Source organism: Euprymna scolopes, chromosome 9 (assembly GCF_053919585.1).
Source record: "Euprymna scolopes isolate OS-2025 chromosome 9, ASM5391958v1, whole genome shotgun sequence".
In the NCBI taxonomy this organism is placed as follows: domain Eukaryota; kingdom Metazoa; phylum Mollusca; class Cephalopoda; order Sepiida; family Sepiolidae; genus Euprymna; species Euprymna scolopes.
This window is the reverse complement of record NC_136490.1, coordinates 149,473,575-149,479,226: the sequence shown is the minus strand read 5'-3', so window position 1 is coordinate 149,479,226 and position 5,652 is coordinate 149,473,575. Positions and strand designations below refer to the sequence as shown.

The following is a 5,652-nucleotide window of genomic DNA, read 5'->3' as shown; positions in this document are numbered from 1 at the left end:
CCCCCTGCCACCGCCCGGGTCAGTCTATCATCTAGTTGCCTTTTGGTCCGAGCCCTAACTAACGCGAGGCGTTGGCTATATTGGACACAAAAGCGCCTAATGGTGACCTTAAGCTTAACCCACCAGCTACTCCCGGTAACCGCCCCCACTAACTCCCTCTGGATTAGTGTCGTCAGCTGCTCCCGGAAGTCTTCCGACTCCAACAAGGAGGCGTTCAACTTCCAGTAGCCAGCCAACCTAGGCCTATTACCTAACTTCAAACGGGCCAACACGAGTTTGTGGTCCGAATGACCTAGCCAGTGGAACGTGGGACAAGATAGAAAATCTACGTCGCCCCTTCTAATTAACATTCTGTCCAAGTATGTGCTCGGACAGACGGCCGAAGTACCGTGCCACGTCCACATCTCCCTCCCGGGGTGATCCAGGCGGAACCTGTCGACCAGATCGCACGAGGCCATCAGGTCAGACAGGCTGCTTTCACACCGCCCCGACCCTCTAACCCCCCCGACCTTATCTATGCTGGGGTCCAGGACGGCATTCCAGTCCCCCATTAACACTACCCGCTCCGGACCCGAAGAGAGAAACATCTCCACCCGCCGAAAAAAGGAAACCCTCTCGCTGGGGATGTTAGGCGCATAAACTGCCACTATCCGGAACACGCCGCTTTTAACGGCAACATCGACCACGACCAGCCTCCCATGAGCGTCGGCGTGGATAACGGTTACCGTCGCAGACAGGGTGCGACTTACTAGAACAGAAACCCCACTGCTACGGAGATTGCCGTATGCTGAGTAAACTTCAAAGTCGTTGACCAGCACACTGCAATCCCCGGGCCCAACAAAGTGGGTCTCCTGCAACGCAGCTATATCTACCTCAAGGGCCACGAGATCCCTCAGCACGCGAGCAGCCTTGCTTCGAGATCTCATGCCCCTCGCATTTAAACTAGCCAGGTTCAAGCCCGTGGCCATGCTTCCTTACCTAGTAAAATTCGTCGACTAGGGGTCTGAAGTCCTCGGGGGATAGGACGTCAAAAGCCTGGCCAAGACTGCCGAGAGCAGGTCGGACGTAAGCCGTCCGTCTCTGGCCAGGCCCCCAACGTCCAGAGGAAACGTAATTTTTAGAGCTCTATACAGGGAGGGGTGAACATAAATGGGGAACCGCCCTTCACACTTTTTGGCTATTTGCCCTAGTGATGGGTGCTCCCTGTCGAAGATCTTTAGCCCCTTGAACGCTGTTTTGCTGGCCTCCAACATCCTCCATAACACTTTCGCTCGCCCTCCCCTATTTGGCCGGACGAACGTGATGAGCTGAGGAGCATCCGGGAAATTTCTGGGATCAGCGACCTCCTTCTCGTCCACCTTTGAGAGGCTTTCGAGGGACTTGAGGTGTTTTTTTTGTCTCCCGTTGAGGTCGCTGACCGTCTCACTTATCCTTACTTCGCATATCCTTTCCCCCGGCCAGAAAGGAAACTTCCTGGTCTTCTCCTCTCTGGGGGCTGCCGGCTTCTCTGGCTGTTTTCTTGCTGGCTCTTCAGCCTCCATTGGTGTTTCAGGAGCTTCGCCCGGCTCCTTTTCCTCTGGAGGCGTATTGAATAGGGGAGGGGTGGCCTGGACATCCTCTTCGGGGGCTGTTGGCGGATGCTCAGGGTCTTCTTCTGCTGTCTTTTCTCTTTTTGCTTCCTTCTTGGATTCTCCTCCATCTTCTCCTTCTGATTCGGAGGAGCTGACCCTGAGCTTCCGTTTGGCCGACACCGCCGCTCCTCTGGGTGTTGTTGTGGGAGCGGACACCTCAGCTGTTTTCTTGGTCCTCCTGGACACCACCTTGCTCCAGGTGTCGGCCTCGTTCCTTTCTACCGCCTTTTCTTCGGCCGGCTTCTGCCCATTGTTCTTCTTTTCTTCCTCTATCCTTTTGGGACAGAAGCGGGACACATGGCCAGGTTTTTGGCAGGACCAGCAGTGCGGTCTCCTCCCTTCTACCAGTACTAACATGGTCCAACCCTCGCAAGATAGTTGGGAGGGGATCTTTTCCACCTCCTTCCTGTCGACCCGCATCTCAAGCTTAATCTCCCCCATCCTTATTCCACGGGGCCCAATCACCGGCTGCACACTCTCAACCTCTCCAAATTGGGACATCGTGGCACCCAGCTGGTCCTCCGAGATGAAGCTGGGCACCCCCTTGATCGTAACTGCTGCCCTCCTCTTAGACTTATATTCCGGCCGCAGTCGAAATCCTTTCCAGGTGAGATCCCCTTTTGACAGCCTCTCTGCAACCTCCCTCGATGGCAAAAGGATATCCCACATGGCAAAAAAACGCCGAACCATATACTGGGCCGGAATCCGCAGCTCTCCCAATATTTCCGCCATCTTCTCCTGCGGGATCCTGGTGAGTCCCTTCCCCTTCTCGTCGAAGGTGAGGAAGGCGATCGACCGCTCCTGTATGGCCTCCTGTACCCCTGGAACAATCTTCATAACACTGCCGGACACATATTTCTTAAAATTGTTTTCCAGGAGGTCTTTGTAGTATTGGGGGGTCTTCTTCTTGCCTCCTGGAACCGCCGTACTTGTCTTTGCGCCCGACCATGCAGTTGTCACCTCTCTTTGTGCAGCCGGAATTGGGGAATCGTCCTTGGTGAGGGCTGGCCAATCCTCCGCACTGGCTGGTACTGCTTCCGTCGCTGACGCCCTCCCTGACCCCGGGGAGCACCCATCCACCACGATTACCTCCCCCGATTTTGCCTTTCTGAGGCCCTCCATTGACGGCTTTTGGGGGCTGTTTTTCTCGGATTGCGTTCCAGTTGGGGGACCCTCGTCCGGGACCCACCAACGCTTCACCGGCCGTCTACGGTTTTTCCGCGCCTCCTCCCAGGTCGCAGCCTCCTCATCTCCTTTCGACTCCCTCATGGAGTTCCTCCAAGCCTCCGCCACTTTCTCCCTTATCATAGCCCCTGCTCTGCCTATAGCTACAGTTGGGGGACTTCTATGATGGCAACGTTAGGACCCTGGTCTTCTACCACCTCATTGGGGGTACCCCACGGGCCCCCCCCCGCGACCATCATTCTACCTGCCTTAACGACCGCTGCACTTGAACTGGGGTTGCCTTTACGGGCAGCAACCCCCGACACGCATCTCGAACTGGGGGCGGCGACCCCCGCGACCGATCTCGACCCTTCCGAACTCATGCCAGTAGTCTCAACCACTGGACTGGGGGCAGCGACCCCCGCTCTCGATCCGACCGAACTCTCTGGGGTGGCGACCCCGGGAACCCTTCTCGAACTGGGGGTGCCTTGCGGGATGGCACCCCCTCGACCCGTCTCGGACACTACACCTGGGGCGTCCCCCAAGGTGGCAGGAGCAGAGGCCTGCTCCATCTACTTTGATGGCCCAAGGCCCGGCTGAGCACCCGCCGATTCGGAAACCAAGCGGACCTTCGCCTAAAAAGGCACGTCGGTTTCCCTTGGCCCTGCCGGCTGCTTAAGTGCTAGCTGGACCCCGGACTATCTGCAAAAAGAAGGAAAACAGTAACGATTAGTAGTTGCCCAGGATGGGCAATAACAAAAACAACAATAAAAACAAAAACAGGTCTTTGCGGGTCCAAATCCCCAAGTAGGGGCTGGTCCTTGCAATAGACAAGCAAAAAGACTCTAAGCTAATAGCTTAAGAGCTCCCAACTCGACTTTGAGGCAGACCGCAGTAAGCACTGAGAACAGATGGTGTTTATTTGCTCCCCCACTGAGCAAATTAGGCACAAGGCCGTTTTTAATGTGAGGTAAAAACCAGCTCCCCTAAAAGTAGGCAAAAAGGGGGCACTCTGGTTACCAAAAATAATAATTGTCCTAGTATAGAGGGTTTCCCCTCCATTGACTGGTACAAATCATCTTAAGTGCAGCATCTGCCGGAACAGATACTACACTTTGATCAGAGCCAAAAGGCCGAGAATTTATTTAGTCCTATCGGCCCCGGACCTGGCATTATCTACTGCCAGGCCCTTATTTGGGGTCCGATACAACTTAGGCACAAGGCCAGTAAGGGGGAAGTGGGGAAGAAAACGGGACTTTGCTAAATTTGCTAACTAGACTTGCGTTGGAAAGCAAGTATTTTATTTAGAAACACCTATACTAGATTCTATCATACCACAACCGCCTACATTCTTAGCAGGACCTACTTAAAAAGACAGCTCCCCAGCTTATCGGGATGGCGGGCGACTCTCGTACTGTAAGAGAAAGAAATATGTACAAAAACAAAACAAAAATGATATTTACAAACTTAAAGTATTTTTTTTTTTTTTTTTTTTTCCAAAAAAATAAATGGGGGTGAGATGATGGGGAGGGGGGCAAACTAGAATACACCCAAAAAGAAAGAAAAAGAAAACAAACTCAATAAAATGCCTATGGGGGCGGGTTAGTAAGGGGACCCTCCCTACCTAACGGCTGGTCTGTCGTATGAAACTCCTACTGTCTTCCGGTCCACTTCCCCCGGGGGGAAAGGGTGAAAGCAAGCAGGTCGTTTCCTAGGGGGGAGTGGAGGAAATAGGGACTTGTAAGAAAAATAACTTAGGGTCGGGGATATGAGGGATGGATGGCGTCTTCCAAGATAATGTACGTAAGGGGTAAAATCAGGCCGAAGACAAAATAAAACTGGTGGACTTTGGGCATCTTTGGAAGCTCTCCTAGTGCCAATCTATCAAAAAACAAAGATCTAAAGGGGACAGGATCCAACTCACATTCACCCTAGTCTAGGCCCTAAATAAAGTATCAGCTTTCAACTCTAGGTGGTTACTCCGCCTAACTAGCAAACGTACTCCTACCCATGATTACGGGGTAAACCCCGTATTAACATATGAAGGGGCTGGGTTCCGAGTGCACGACAATCGAAACTTCAGCACCTCCAGAAGAATACCACTAGGGTGGAAACACAAGCTCATACCTAGCTCCTCGTCGGATGCACAAACTAGTGTTGTGCACCCATCTTCTATCAAAGTCGATGCGGGGCAACCTTTCCCAATCACATCTGACTTTCGTTTTAAGTTGGTGCTTAAAACGAACAACCAGATCCTGATTGGAAACAGCCCGCCCCGCATAGACGATGTCTAGACGTGAAACCCACGTCACTAACCTAGCTACAGCCAGTATCACCAGAAACACCGCCCGTTTCTCCCTGATAAACGGCGGGTCCACATTGTCGACCACGTACGCTAAATCAAGTGACACCGACCGCTCGGGGTCGATGCGAGCCGTTACCCCTTCGACATACCTCCAGAGACTCCGCACCCCGCTGCAAAGAAAGAACGCGTGTTCACGCGTTTCGTCCTCGTTCTCATCGTTGCAGCGTGGGCACGGGGGAAAATAATAATCTGGATCCCTGAAATCCCTGGCAAGTCGGTCGAAGAGAGGCAACGCATCCCGGACTAGCCTCCATGTTATAGAAAAGTCTGCGTTATTGATGTAGCTCCTGGCAGGCGCCCAACTCCAAAGCGAGAGAACCTCCCCCCTCGACAGATGTAGCCGCTCCACCAGCGGATCGTTCGCGGAACCCTCCACTAAATCCTCATATAGCCTCCACCTAGGCCGTGCAAGGTCACTGGACCCCGGCAATGCCCTAAGGGCGGCTCGGCATTCGGTCAGGAAGCGCCCTTCCCCCGCTGGTCGACGGCGAC

The 5,652-nt window shown here is 53.5% G+C and overlaps 1 pseudogene; it reads right to left on the bottom strand.

Annotated features, from left to right (window-relative positions):
- Positions 1-3,782: 3,782 nt before the first annotated feature.
- Positions 3,783-3,940, bottom strand: LOC145285390 (U2 spliceosomal RNA; annotated as a pseudogene).
- Between the last annotated feature and the right edge of the window lie 1,712 nt (positions 3,941-5,652).